This window comes from Pan paniscus, chromosome 10 (genome assembly GCF_029289425.2).
Source record: "Pan paniscus chromosome 10, NHGRI_mPanPan1-v2.0_pri, whole genome shotgun sequence".
Lineage (NCBI taxonomy): Eukaryota > Metazoa > Chordata > Mammalia > Primates > Hominidae > Pan > Pan paniscus.
The window spans coordinates 87087665-87103828 of record NC_073259.2 but is presented as its reverse complement, the minus strand read 5'-3'; the positions used below and the strand labels follow the sequence as shown (position 1 = coordinate 87103828).

Here is a 16164-nt window from a genome sequence, read left to right as displayed (position 1 = left end):
TGAGTGTATCAACTCCCAGTTTTATTAAAGAGGCTTAGGAAATCTAGGATAATATGAAGAGTTTCTAAAAAGGATGTCTGAGCATCTGAATGATTTTTTAAACACACCCTCTTTATTATTAGTATCCAGTGTGACCAGAGTTTACAAGGAGCAGACTATGAAGTTCTTGAAAGTATTACTGAGCTTCAGCAATCAAAAGAAAGATGACTATAGCTGACACTTGAACAACACGGGTTTGAACTATGCAGGTCCACTTATTCGCAGGTTTTCTTCTGCCTCTGCCACTGCTGAGACAGTAAAACCAACCAACCCCTCCTCTTCCTTCTCCTCCTCAGCCTAGTTAATGTGAAGATGAGGATGGAGACCTTTATGCTGATCCACTTCCACTTAATGAATACTAAATACATTTTCTCTTCCTTACGATTTTCTTAGTAACATTTTCTTCACTTTTCCTACTTTATTGTTAAGAATAGAGTATATAATACACATAACATAAAAATATGAATTAATCGACTATTTATGTTATTGATAACATCCAGTCAACAGTAGGCTATTGGTAGTTAAGTTTTGGGGGAGTTAAAAGTTAGGCATGGAATTTTAGGACTGTGTGGGAGTTGGTGATCAAGAGTCAATTGTATTTTAGAATACACTTTCCAATGTTCTTTTATTTTTCTATTCTTATAAGAAAGCATCTTATAGTTTTATATTTTATATTTCTTAAGCACAAAAACCTTTTGTAAGCAATAAATGCAATGTGCTGTAAGCGTCTTTAGCAATATTATAGTAATATTTTAATCAATTATCAACTTGTTCTTAAGCTATGGATTTAAAAGCAAAATTGTAAGAGGTTTGTAGAGGTTTCCTGTGCTAAAAAGCTTTCATTTATAAAGTTTTGATTCCAATAAAATTCATAAAACTCATTCATGGGCTAGAAACACATGCACAGTCTATAGATAAAATGTCACTGTATTATCTATTATATTCATCTGATATCATGTTTTATTCCATGTATTGTCTAACACTAGCTCACAAGCCTTTAGTGGCTAAGATATATTAAGAACTCTTATGTTTTGACAATGTCATCTAAGTCAGAGTATTCCTCTCCACAATATCTGATAAAATTTTTAAAGGATAAATTATACTTTTTATTACAGTATAATAAGAATTAACAGTCTTTTTTTTGCATGTAATTTATGAGTGATTTAGCATATAATTATTAAATAATAGGTAATTAAAATCTGAGATTAAAACCTGCTCCAAACCACATAAAAATGCATGAAAAGAGGCATAATTTCTTCTTTGGAAACATGTATGTTATTTTTTCTAAGATTATTGCAAATGAACAGGAGATCTCATTACTTGAATGAGATGTCTCCTAGGTATGCTAGGCTAAATCCTATTTCAATACAATTATGAAAATTACATTTCCAGTCAAATAACTTATATAGGTCACACCTGAACAATAGATCAAATAACTTATACATAAATCAGCACAGAAAAGGAGTCATTGATGGCTTTTCACATGAAATTATACTCAGAGGGCCGAGAAATTGTGAGGGAGTGAAGTAGATATCACTTGGTTCTTGTATAAAGAGCTTATGTCAGTCCTGTCAGTTTAAAAAATTCAACCATTTTCCAATGAGTATTGTACAGAATTGAAATTATGTTTAGAAACAGAATTATATATATAAAAACAAAACTTTAAGACAGTCTAGTCTTTTAGATGTTGAAAAAGGTTTGTTTTGGCTGAATGATTTCATTGTCTATGTTAGGGTATTAAGATGATAAAAAATGTCTATGTCAAAAAGAAATTTCTCACTTACTTCATATCTTGTAACTCAGGCAGATTTGCGGGTTTCAAAAATTGTTATATATGACAGAAAAATCTGATTCTTAAATTATCCCTGTACCCAGAACTATGTAAACATGCCCGTAACCTGCTCTGAATACTCAAAATAGACTTTCATACATTTAGAGTTAATTTTTTAAATCAAAGAGCACTTTTTAAAAGTGTAAACATTTTGAATGATAAATTTTATAGATTTCTGATTTAAAATATATGGCCGTTCATAACTACAACAAAAAGTAAGTGGCAGAGTGCTTTGTGTGAAGTTGTAACATACATAACCTTCAGACAGGCAGGTAAAAGAAACGTGTTCTCTCTGCCTTTCTCACACCTCAAAAATAAATAAAATATATTTCAGATAAACTTCATTTATATCATCGTGATGATGATTAATTATACCCAATCATTCAAAGTTAAGATGTAATTTATGCATCAAAGTTCTTTGGGGCTAAAAAATGTTATTATGTAGGAATAGTTTGTATATATCCTATAAAATTATTTAGAAATTTCTACTTTTTATATATCAAACTTACATTTTTTTCCATTGAACTTGACTCTAGTTTGATATATACTAAGATATAGATTTTTCATTTTGTTAATTTATTATACTATGTTTTACTCTAATATTTGTTTGAAACTTTTGAAACATTGAGTTTGAAATGCAATTTCAAATGCAGTTTCAAAAATATTAAATGTGATACAACGTGGGTCATCAACATGGGTTTTGCTTTTCTATCTTTATGTTATTGTTCTTCATATTCACATATTCAAAATTTATAATTGCCTGCATCTTGAAAATTTTATATTGTCACCAATTTTCCCATAAAGATTGACATCAACATGTACTTTGCTTAGTGAGAACATATTTAGGAAAACTATATTATCATCAAACAATAGCAAGGAAATACATTTCTAGGAAATACACTTTTAGTTAAGTTGTGAGATTAGAAACAAATGTACTAATGAGAATATGGTGTAGATTTTAAGCCTGCAGATAGCTGCCATTTTTTAATAATCCCAATTTAGTGATTATAAATAAACCAAGCACATCAATACTATTTAAAATTTTGTTCAAAATAAGTAAAAACTTTTTATCACATATGGAGAAAATGAGGCACTTTGATTACATCTAGCTTATTACTGTTTTCTTCTTTAGAATTTAAGATGATACTATGCTAGTCAAAAGATATGATGGAGTCATCATAAACGTTTTCTGCCCCATAAATGTATCACAAAGAATACTTTGCCCTCTTATCTAAGAGGATTATAGGACAAATGATTTTCAGTTTACTCCAGTAAATTGAAAGAAAAGGCTCAACTTGCTTACTCTACTAATTTATTATCTTAGAAAATAGAAGTTAGTATTTCTATAAAAGACATTTGTAAGCTCTAATTTTACAGATTTATTATCATCATTGTGTCATTAAAGTACTTACTGTTCTATTAGGAATTCTGGAGTATGTTTTTCTTTGTTTTCTTTCTTTCAGAATTATTCTGTTTTTCTAAAAGGAAAACAATATATACAGAGGTTACTCGACTACACATAGTTCAGAATCATTTTTGTCATAAATATGTTAATTTTATTATTTAATATTTCTACTTAAAATTTTACTATATATTCCAATAAAAATAATGTCATATATATCCATATTTAGTATATATAATACAGATAGTTTGGATTTTAAAGTTGTTTGATGAGCTAGAGATTGAGAGTCTGTGGATAGTTTATATACTGATTTTATGAAAAGTCAATTATGCTTTCTATAGTGTTTTAATTTGAAATTAGAGTAACACTAATCTAGGCAGACATTAGAGAATATTACATTTATTAAGAAATAAATCACATGATTCTTAGTCAATTAAATATCTGGTGCTGTCTCAAGTACCAATATGACTATTACAAATCAACCTTGTACAGCCCCATGTTACTTTTAAGTTTTATATTTTTCACCAATGTTAGAAACACCTCAATATGTTATACATATTTGCCTATTTTCAGAAGCTAATCAATATCTAGATATAACCTACTAACTATTCTAGTACATAGGATAAACATACATGTATTTAAATATACATGTTTATATACATATTAATAGATATGTATGTACATACACACACAAGTAAATATGTATATATTACAAGCCCATCAGGAATTAAGAGAAAAATGATTGCACATCATTGCATAAAAAAGATAAGTTTTCAGTTTAAAGAGTAAAAAAATTAAACCCTTCTCAAGAGGCAACATTAAGAATTGCTTTAATGTAATAAAGATATCAGGAATTTCTGATTTGGTTTGACATGTTAAAAACTCATAAATGAAAATTTCCATGGTGCTACAGACAAGTACCTTTTTATATAAGTTCTCATCATTTTCAGTCTTCAAAAAATTTAGGTATCATGAAAATGAGGAAAGAATGAAATATTTAAAATAGGTCTTATAATAGGTATGTTACTCTGTTTTTAAGAGTTCTCATGGCATCTATTTTCAACAGAATTACAAAAATATTTTAATATCAGCAGCTCTAGCTATTGGGTCACATAGGTAACTCAGCATAAAATATCTAAAGTGACAGCGTTATTTCCAAAGCCGCATTTACTGCATCTGCTCAACAGTTAAATCTCGAAGATCTGCTTTTCCTTTATTCCTGCTTGAAACTCAACTGTTTCTTAGTAAAATCCATTTGGAAGAGCAATGTTAAAATGCACCTAGGTTTGCCTGACTGCCTCTAAAAACATGACTTAGAGCCATAATCAATTTTAGATATGCTTTGTATAGTTTTAGTATACGGACACTTCTTTTTTATTAAAACAAAAACTAGAGCAAGATTCTGTGGACATACACATTAAGGTAAACAGTGACACAGAGCTTCTTACAAGAAATATGGGGAAAAAAACCTGTTAAATAAGACAAAGACATTCTATTAAAAAATAAGAGAATAATTGACACTATATACTTTGTACATTATTACTTACCAAGGGCCAGGCTTCCCAAAGGGATGCAGTGAAAGGATTAAACAGTGTTTTTGACTTACCAGCCATCTGTGGGGATTTTATTTCATTTTGGTTTTGCATGCATATCTATCACAAGGATGAATGGGCAAACTTGTTCTACTGTAGGGGACAAACAACTATTTTATTCTTGGTGGTAGAATCAGGGAGGAGCCAAGATGGCCGAATAGGAACAGCTCCAGTCTACAGCTCCCAGCATGAGCGACGCAGAAGACGGGTGATTTCTGCATTTCCATCTGAGGTACCGGGTTCATCTCACTTGGGAGTGCCAGACAGTGGGCGCAGGTCAGTGGGTGCCCGCACCGTGCGCCAGCCGAAGCAGGGCGAGGCATTATCTCACTTGGGAAGTGCAAGGGGTCAGGGAGTTCCCTTTCCGAGTCAAAGAAAGGGGTGACAGACGCACCTGGAAAATCGGGTCACTCCCACCCGAATACTGCGCTTTTCCGACCGGCTTAAAAAACGGCGCACCACGAGATTATATCCCGCACCTGGCTCCGAGGGTCCTACGCCCACGGAGTCTCGCTGATTGCTAGCACAGCAGTCTGAGATCAAACTGCAAGGCGGCAGCGAGGCTGGGGGAGGGGCGCCCGCCATTGCCCAGGCTTGCTTAGGTAAACAAAGCAGCAGGGAAGCTCGAACTGGGCGGAGCCCACCACAGCTCCAGGAGGCCTGCCTGCCTCTGTAGGCTCCACCTCTGGGGGCAGGGCACAGACAAACAAAAAGACAGCGGTAACCTCTGCAGACTTAAATGTCCCTGTCTGACAGCTTTGAAGAGAGCAGTGGTTCTCCCAGCACGCAGCTGGAGAACTGAGAACGGGCAGACTGCCTCCTCAAGTGGGTCCCTGACCCCCGAGCAGCCTAACTGGGAGGAACCCCCCCAGCAGGGGCACACTGACACCTCACATGGCAGGGTACTCCAACAGACCTGCAGCTGAGGGTCCTGTCTGTTAGAAGGAAAACTAACAAACAGAAAGGACATCCACACCAAAAACCCATCTGTACATCACCATCATCAAAGACCAAAAGTAGATAAAACCACAAAGATGGGGAAAAAACAGAACAGAAAAACTGGAAACTCTAGAAAGCAGAGCGCCTCTCCTCCTCCAAAGGAACGCAGTTCCTCACCAGCAACGGAACAAAGCTGGATGGAGAATGACTTTGACGAGCTGAGAGAAGAAGGCTTCAGACGATCAAATTACTCTGAGCTACGGGAGGACATTCAAACCAAAGGCAAACAAGTTGAAAACTTTGAAAAAAATTTAGAAGAATGTATAACTAGAATAACCAATACAGAGAAGTGCTTAAAGGAGCTGATGGAGCTGAAAACCAAGGCTCGAGAACTACGTGAAGAATGCAGAAGCCTCAGGAGCCGATGCGATCAACTGGAAGAAAGGGTATCAGCAATGGAAGATGAAATGAATGAAATGAAGCGAGAAGGGAAGTTTAGAGAAAAAAGAATGAAAAGAAATGAGCAAAGCCTCCAAGAAATATGGGACTATGTGAAAAGACCAAATCTACGTCTGATTGGTGTACCTGAAAGTGATGGGGAGAATGGAACCAAGTTGGAAAACACTCTGCAGGATATTATCCAGGAGAACTTCCCCAATCTAGCAAGGCAGGCCAACGTTCAGATTCAGGAAATACAGAGAATGCCACAAAGATACCCCTCGAGAAGAGCAACTCCAAGACACATAATTGTCAGATTCACCAAAGTTGAAATGAAGGAAAAAATGTTAAGGGCAGCCAGAGAGAAAGGTCGGGTTACCCTCAAAGGGAAGCCCATCAGACTAACAGCAGATCTCTCGGCAGAAACCCTACAAGCCAGAAGAGAGTGGGGGCCAATATTCAACATTCTTAAAGAAAAGAATTTTCAACCCAGAATTTCATATCCAGCCAAACTAAGCTTCATAAGCGAAGGAGAAATAAAATACTTTACAGACAAGCAAATGCTGAGAGATTTTGTCACCACCAGGCCTGCCCTAAAAGAGCTCCTGAAGGAAGCACTAAACATGGAAAGGAACAACCGGTACCAGCCGCTGCAAAATCATGCCAAAATGTAAAGACCATCGAGACTAGGAAGAAACTGCATAAACTAACCAGCAAAAGAACCAGCTAACATCATAATGACAGGATCAAATTCACACATAACAATATTAACTTTAAATGTAAATGGACTAAATGCTCCAATTAAAAGACACAGACTGGCAAATTGGATAAAGAGTCAAGACCCATCAGTGTGCTGTATTCAGGAAACCCATCTCACATGCAGAGACACACATAGGCTCAAAATAAAAGGATGGAGGAAGATCTACCAAGCAAATGGAAAACAAAAAAAGACAGGGGTTGCCATCCTAGTCTCTGATAAAACAGACTTTAAACCAACAAAGATCAAAAGAGACAGTGAAGGCCATTACATAATGGTAAAGGGATCAATTCAACAGGAAGATCTAACTATCCTAAATATATATGCACCCGATCCAGGAGCACCCAGATTCATAAAGCAAGTCCTGAGTGACCTACAAAGAGACTTAGACTCCCACACATTAATAATGGGAGACTTTAACACCCCACTGTCAACATTAGACAGATCAACGAGACAGAAAGTCAACAAGGATACCCAGGAATTGAACTCAGCTCTGCACCAAGTGGACCTAATAGACATCTACAGAACCCTCCACCCCAAATCAACAGAATATACATTTTTTTCAGCACCACACCACACCTATTCCAAAATTGACCACATACTTGGAAGTAAAGCTCTCCTCAGCAAATGTAAAAGAACAGAGATTATAACAAACTATCTCTGAGACCACAGTGCAATCAAACTAGAACTCAGGATTAAGAATCTCACTCAAAACCGCTCAACTACATGGAAACTGAACAACCTGCTCCTGAATGATTACTGGGTACATAACGAAATGAAGGCAGAAATAAAGATGTTCTTTGAAACCAATGAGAACAAAGACACAACATACCAGAATCTCTGGGACATATTCAAAGCAGTGTGTAGAGGGAAATTTGTAGCACTAAATGCCCACAAGAGAAAGCAGGAAAGATCCAAAACTGACACCCTAATATCACAATTAAAATAACTAGAAAAGCAAGAGCAAACACATTCAAAAGCTAGCAGAAGGCAAGAAATAACTAAAATCAGAGCAGAACTGAAGGAAATAGAGACACAAAAAACCCTTCAAAAAATTAATGAATCCAGGAGCTGGTTTTTTGAAAGGATCAACAAAATTGATAGACCGCTAGCAAGACTAATAAAGAAAAAAAGAGAGAAGAATCAAATAGATGCAATAAAAAATGATAAAGGGGATATCACCACTGATCCCACAGAAATACAAACTACCATCAGAGAATACTACAAACACCTCTACGCAAATAAACTAGAAAATCTAGAGGAAATGGATAAATTCCTCGACACATACACTCTCCCAAGACTAAACCAGGAAGAAGTTGAATCTCTGAATAGACCAATAACAGGATCTGAAATTGTGGCAATAATCAATAGCTTACCAACCAAAAAGAGTCCAGGACCAGATGGATTCACAGCCAAATTCTACCAGAGGTACAAGGAGGAGCTGTTACCATTCCTTCTGAAACTATTCCAATCAATAGAAAAAGAGGGAATCCTCCCTAACTCATTTTATGAGGCCAGCATCATTCTGATACCAAAGCCGGGCAGAGACACAACCAAAAAAGAGAATTTTAGACCAATATCCTTGATGAACATTGATGCAAAAATCCTCAATAAAATACTGGCAAAATGAATCCAGCAGCACATCAAAAAGCTTATCCACCACGATCAAGTGGGCTTCATCCCTGGGATGCAAGGCTGGTTCAATGTATGCAAATCAATAAATGTAATCCAGCATATAAACAGAGCCAAAGACAAAAAGCACATGACTATCTCAATAGATGCAGAAAAAGCCTTTGACAAAATTCAACAACGCTTCATGCTAAAAACTCTCAATAAATTAGGTATTGATGTGATGTATTTCAAAATAATAAGAGCTATCTATGACAAACCCACAGCCAATATCATACTGAATGGGCAAAAACTGGAAGCATTCCCTTTGAAAACTGGCACAAGACAGGGATGCCCTCTCTCACCACTCCTATTCAACATAGTGTTGGAAGTTCTGGCCAGGGCAATTAGGCAGGAGAAGGAAATAAAGGGTATTCAATTAGGAAAAGAGGAAGTCAAATTGTCCCTGTTTGCAGACGACATGATTGTATATCTAGAAAACCCCATTGTCTCAGCCCAAAATCTCCTTAAGCTGAAAAGCAACTTCAGCAAAGTCTCAGGATACAAAATCAATGTACAAAAATCACAAGCATTCTTATACACCAACAACAGACAAACAGAGAGCCAAATCATGAGTGAATTCCCATTCACAATTGCTTCAAAGAGAATAAAATACCTAGGAACCCAACTTACAAGGGATGTGAAGGACCTCTTCAAGGAGAACTACAAACCACTGCTCAAGGAAATAAAAGAGGATACAAACAAATGGAAGAACATTCCATGCTCATGGGTAGGAAGAATCAATATCGTGAAAATGGCCATACTGCCCAAGGTAATTTATAGATTCAATGCCATCCCCATCAAGCTACCAATGACTTTCTTCACAGAATTGGAAAAAACTACTTTAAAGTTCATATGGAACCAAAAAAGAGCCCGCATTGCCAAGTCAATCCTAAGCCAAAAGAACAAAGTTGGAGGCATCACACTACCTGACTTCAAACTACACTACAAGGCTACAGTAACCAAAACAGCATGGTACTGGTACCAAAACAGAGATATAGATCAATGGAACAGAAGAGAGCCCTCAGAAATAACGCCGCATATCTACAACTATCTGATCTTTGACAAACCTGACAAAAACAAGCAATGGGGAAAGGATTCCCTATTTAATAAATGGTGCTGGGAAAATTGGCTAGCCATATGTAGAAAGCTGAAACTGGATCCCTTCCTTACACCTTATACAAAAATCAATTCAAGATGGATTAAAGACTTACATGTTAGACCTAAAACCATAAAAACCCTAGAAGAAAACCTAGGCATTACCATTCAGGACATAGGCATAGGCAAGGACTTCATGTCTAAAACACCAAAAGCAACGGCAACAAAAGCCAAAATTGACAAGTGGGATCTAATTAAACTAAGGAGCTTCTGCACAGCAAAAGAAACTACCATCAGAGTGAACAAGCAACCTACAAAATGGGAGAAAATTTTCGCAACCTACTCATCTGACAAAGGGCTAATATCCAGAATCTACAATGAACCCAAACAAATTTACAAGAGAAAAACAAACAACCCCATCAAAAAGTGGGCGAAGGACATGAACAGACAATTCTCAAAAGAAGACATTTATGCAGCCAAAAAACACATGAAAAAATGCTCATCATCACTGGCCAGCAGAGAAATGCAAATCAAAACCACAATGAGATACCATCTCACACCAGTTAGAATGGCAATCATTAAAAAGTCAGGAAACAACTGGTGCTGGAGAGGATGTGGAGAAATAGGAACACTTTTACACTGTTGGTGGGACTGTAAACTAGTCCAACCATTGTGGAAGTCAGTGTGGCGATTCCTCAGGGATCTAGAACTAGAAATACCATTTGACCCAGCCATCCCATTACTGGGTATATACCCAAAGGACTATAAATCATGCTGCTATAAAGACACATGCACACGTATGTTTATTGCGGCACTATTCACAATAGCAAAGACTTGGAACCAACCCAAATGTCCAACAATGATAGACTGGATTAAGAAAATGTGGCACATATACACCATGGAATACTATGCAGCCATAAAAAATGATGAGTTCATGTCCTTTGTAGGGACATGGATGAAATTGGAAATCATCATTCTCAGTAAACTATCGCAAGAACAAAAAACCGAACACCACATATTCTCACTCATAGGTGGGAATTGAACAATGAGATCACATGGACACAGGAAGGGGAATATCACACTCTGGGGACTGTGGTGGGGTGGGGGGAGGGGGAAGGGATAGCATTGGGAGACATACCTAATGCTAGATGACGAGTTAGTGGGTGCAGCGCACCAGCATGGCACATGCATACATATGTAACTAACCTGCACAATGTGCACATGTACCCTAAAACTTAAAGTATAATAAAAAAATAAATAAATAAATAAAAAATAAAAAAATAAAAAATAAATGTGGTAGAATCAATTAAAAAACTATTTTATTCTTAATCTATGCTCTGAATATGGATGGGCACAGCATTTTTCTGGTAGCTAATTTATATCTCTTGCATGTATAAATGCCTTGTCTTTATTTTAGAGGAGAAAGTGAACATAGCAAAGGATTATTTTGCACCTTCCATCATCTATCTGATGTTTCAGTAATGTAATTAGTATTAACTGACTCAGATAATTTTCTCTTATCAAGGCTTGATACTTTTATGTTTTTGTACAATACTTTTAAAGAACATTAATCTGTTTAGGTAGGGTTGTGTGTTTTTCACAAAATATTATATACATTCATAGTTGGTAAAGCTGATGACTTTTTAGTGTTTTTTTGTATCTAGTTTTAGAAACAGGCTTGACATGGAGTAAAAAATATCTGAGATTTAGGGATTATTATTGCTTCGACAGTGGCTAGAAAGCAAACTGCTCACACCCTGTAGACCTAACCATAGTCTATTTACAGAATTAAGCAAAACACTGCATGCTTTAGGCATCAGAAATATACAAATAATTTTTGTGGCATTTTTGGGGAGGAAGACAACTATTTATATTCATTTTAATGTTGGACATTTAAAAGTGCATAGCTGTATGTTTTTAAAAAGATAACTTACTTTCAAGAATGACAAATAACTCATATTTATATCCAGGTTTTGATTTTAAATATATGAAGCATTTCTTTTGAGGAGAATATTGATTTTATTTGAGGCTTCGGTAGCATAGTGCTGAGCTAAATATTTATTTAGGATTGGCTTTAAAGAGGGCACTGTGAATCCTTGTTCCATGGCTACTTATAAACACTATCCCTTTAACCCATGGTGGACTAGAATGGCAGTAGAATCCTAGTCCTAAGGTTTAAATTTCAAAACTGTAAAATATTAATAAACTCAGAGTTTTCTGTCTTGGACCCTCTCCCATTGAAATGCCAAAACTGGTGGTTAGAAAATAGTTACAAGGTTGATGTGCACAGATATCCTCAGCACAGATATCACTAATCCTAAGGGATTTTGTTACATATCTTTTGACTTAAATTCTTATTATTGGAACAGCAGTCAGTAAGCAGGGATTATTTTTAAAAGGACACTGTCCAGATCATTATTGTTAATGTAAGCTTTTCAACACAAAAATAAAGCACTGTATGGCAACTAAATTCACTGCATGATTCTAGATTGGATCCTGGACCAGTGGGAAATAAAACAATTAACTGTTAAGAAAATTATTAGGACAGTAGATGAAATTTGAATATAGATTGTGATTTAGATAATGGTATTATATTAAAGATAAATTGCCTGTATTGGACAACTATATATATATATATATGTGTGTGTGTGTGTGTGTATATATATATGTGTATATATATGTGTATATATGTATGTGTGTATGTATATATGTGTATATATATATTCATATATTCACAGAGAGAGAGAAGATAGAGAAAAAATGACATATGACAAAAGGTAAATAATTAGTGAGTCAAGGTAGAAGGCATATGAGAACCTGTACTATCCCGGCAGCTTTTTGTGAGAATTTAAAATTATAGAGCAATAAACATTACCAAAAAAAGACCATACAACTATCCTTTAAAAATATTAAACAAAAATAAAATGCCATTTTCATTATCAATACTGTATTACATGAAACTGTGGCTATTTTATTTTGTTCATTAAGCACGACATTATCTGATTGTGTCTACAGCTATAGAAGATAATAATGTTTACCTGGATAACTACTAAAGAGTATTAGGTAGTGAAAGAAAAAGAATTCATCAAGTAATAGAGTAAACAAAGAAATGTTCTATGGTTACAGGTAACCACTAGAAGTACCTGTGGGGTTGCTGGTAGGAAGAGTATGGAAGGCAATCGTTCAGAATATGGACTTTCTTGGAAATGAAGGTAGAAGGCCAAAAGATTGTACCTCATATTTAGGGCAGAAGAATTTTCCTATTTTTTCTCTTTTGTTGTCTAACCATTGACAACCATGTAAGAGGCATAAGTCTACAAGCCCGCTCTCATTATGACAGAACAAATGTTTACTAACAAAGATTTTAAAAAGGGAAAGGGGGCAGGGATGAAGGAACTACTCATTTTTTCTGTTTTGACACTTTATTATACAAGTCAACAAATACGAAAACATCTGTTGGCAGCCAGAGTTACAATAATCACATACTGGGTTCAATCATGTTTAACATTTCATTATACTCAAAATAATTATTTTAGAAAGGGGGATGACAATGAGGCAGGATGGCACTAAGGAGAGCTAGTATGTACCTTGAAAAAAAAAGGATGGGAATTAATTAAATGAGAAGCTTGGGGAAGTTAATTGGGACTGAGTGACGATAAGGGCACTATCAAAGCATGAAGAAACAAAACTATTTACCAAAATGTATAACGGAAAGTCACATTGAGCACATCTAACTGAAATCTGCAGAGATGTGAATATCAGGAGCAGAATTGTACCTGGGGGGGCTTCGGTTGGTCTCCAGCCCCTAGAATAGTACCTGTCACATAAATAAATGTTCAATTAATAAGGTTACATAATGACAAAAGTAAAATTCTGTATCTTATAATCCTATTTCTGATGCCTCTGTTTAGTCCATAACCTTAGGCAAATCACTTCATCTATTTTGACCTTGATTTCATTAGCTGTGAAATGAGAGAGTGGGAGAAGTTGATTCTCCAAGGTGACTTCCAGCTTTAAATATTTCTGCATACAGGTCCGTTTATTAAAATGGGCCATTGTGAACACTCTTGTGAAAGAGAATAGCCTGATATGAATTATATAAAGAGAAATGAGAAAAATAGAAAAGATGAATAAAGGATCAATGCACTGATTCAAATAATGAAAAGTAAGTACCACTGAAAGGGGCTTTAATATAAAGGAGAGAATGCCAAAGGTAATTTATGGTTTTTGTATGCATGAACTGACATTCACATGTACTATTGATATAGGTATGCAGATGTAGAAATCTTTATCTTTTTTTTTATTACAGTCAGAGTGACTCTACACACTTCCTGCTTCCACGTTTAGCATCCGCAAGTGAAGAGAAATGAAGAGTGTTCAAAAGATGCTACAAAATGGTAGGAGTTTATGTAAACATTCTTTTACTACAGGGTCATATAATTGAGACTACTCATTGTGGAGGAAAAAAAGCTGAATAAATTCTTAGCATCTATATTTAATTCCATGAAGAGCTAATTCAATACCCATCTGGCAATTACTGACACCTCCATGAAGCTTTCCATACCAACAATGGCTTCCTTAGGTATTTTTTTTCCTACAAGCTTGTCAGGTACTTACATTCTGTAACACAAAATTCAACACTTACTTACACATGATCTCTCTATTTTCCCAGTTTCATCAATGCTCATTTCGTCTTGACAACTAGAGGAGGCCATGCACTATATATTTGTGCTTCCCTGTAATAAGCTGGTACTTAAAATGAGTAGTTGTTAGATAAACTCTCATCAATGAATGGAGATGAGCAGAAAATACTCTGAGCTTAAAAACTGGACAGGAATGTTGATTGGCAGCTGCCAAAGATGACTTCTCAGCCATGAAGGCTGGATGGTCCCTGGGACTTCTGTGATGCCTCTACCTTGTTTTTTTTTTTTTTTTTATTTGTTTTGTTTTCTCATTGTCATATTCTCCTAGGTGTTCTTGGAAAGAGAGGCCAGGGCACTTATCACATGAGGTTCAAAGATGTACAGTTCTTTAATGAGAAAGGTCTATTTAAAAAGTGTTACAAGCAACTGAAGCTACGGCTTCAAGTCTCCTTGCCAGCTGAGTCTGCAGGGGTGAGCAGGGGTCATTTTCTCAGCTATATCAAAACAGAGCAGAATGTCTCTTATGATTCTATGTACAAATCAAGACCACCATGGCAATATTCCTATAAGGAAGCTGGCATGGCAGTGATGGCAGAATGGGTGGCTTTGTGGGCAGGAAGTGGTGGGTAAATGAAGGGGACTACAGAAGAGGAGGAAGGCATGAGGGAAAGAGAATGCAAAGGAATTAGTTCATTTCCAGAAGGTATTGGTATCTACACAGATTCTGATGCTACAACCGTTAGAGTCTGGAGAATGTTGAGATAAAACAGATACATAATTGTTGGCTTCATAAAAAGAAGCCAACCAAATATCTTTACAAAGTGCTCTAAGGTAACTGCCTAAACTCTGCACATTTCCTATAAGGATGGAGGATGTTGGTGAAATGACAAACAATGAACATAAATGGACTCAGCTTTCCCAACTTTTGGGGAAGTGAGGTAGAGAGAATGGGGTAGCAATTCTCTATACATGCCTAAGACTGAAGAAGAGAAAATTATGTATTTAAACCTTGGTTTGCTCCATATTCAAACCCAGCAGTATGTCATTGAACAAGTAAGTGGTATGTTGGGGTTCGGCGTGAGATTTTTATAGTTCTGAGCTGATTAGCGGCTCATCTTTAGGTGCTTTGCTATATTCTGAGTTTAGTTCAGTACCATACCCTGTGATGACAATGGTGGGAAGGTGCCAAGCTGGAAATGCAAGACCAGTAAGGACAAAAATTACAGCCTAGAGGAAGTGGTCTTTGGTTTCCACTGTTGGGCATCCATGTGGAGAACAACTGTAGAAATAAAATAGGAAATAATCAACTTCTCATGCTAAATTACTCTAAAGACACCATTATTTTTTATCCCTGTCTTTAAGACACCAACTTACAGGTATATCAAAAGGGCATATATCAATTAAAAATAGAATAAAACTTTTTAAAAAGGTGTCAGATTATAAAAAATAATACAGCTTTGTTCACAGGTATCCTGGACCTTTATATTCACATGAAAATTGCCCTCTTCAGAGATTCACTGGAGGAGGCTATATGCCTATTTATGGAGAAGCAGCATAGTTTAAAAAAATTACAGCTGCTATTTAATAAGCTGCATTCAGCAGATTGCATATGTTTATCACATTCAGCTTCACAAGGAAATCGTGCAGTAGGCATTAATTATCTCTATTTACATATGAGCAAATTCAGTTCATAACTTCTTTGGAGTTAATAAGTATCAGAGCTAGGATCTAAATTCAATTCTGTCTGTATCCAAATC

General features: G+C 35.8%; 1 protein-coding gene across 16 annotated transcripts in view; it reads right to left on the bottom strand.

Moving 5' to 3' along the window:
- SYT1 (synaptotagmin 1) overlaps nucleotides 1–16164 on the bottom strand; it is a 588627-nt gene that overhangs the window by 397823 nt on the left and 174640 nt on the right. For 14 of the 16 annotated variants that reach the window (XM_063593557.1, XM_055095933.1, XM_055095935.1 and 11 more), the window contains one exon: nucleotides 3283–3348. The exons of the other annotated variants lie outside the window; for them this stretch is intronic. The gene's annotated coding sequence lies outside the window, so the exon portion shown is untranslated. The remainder of the gene's footprint in view (nucleotides 1–3282; nucleotides 3349–16164) is intronic. 16 annotated transcript variants of the gene reach the window in all.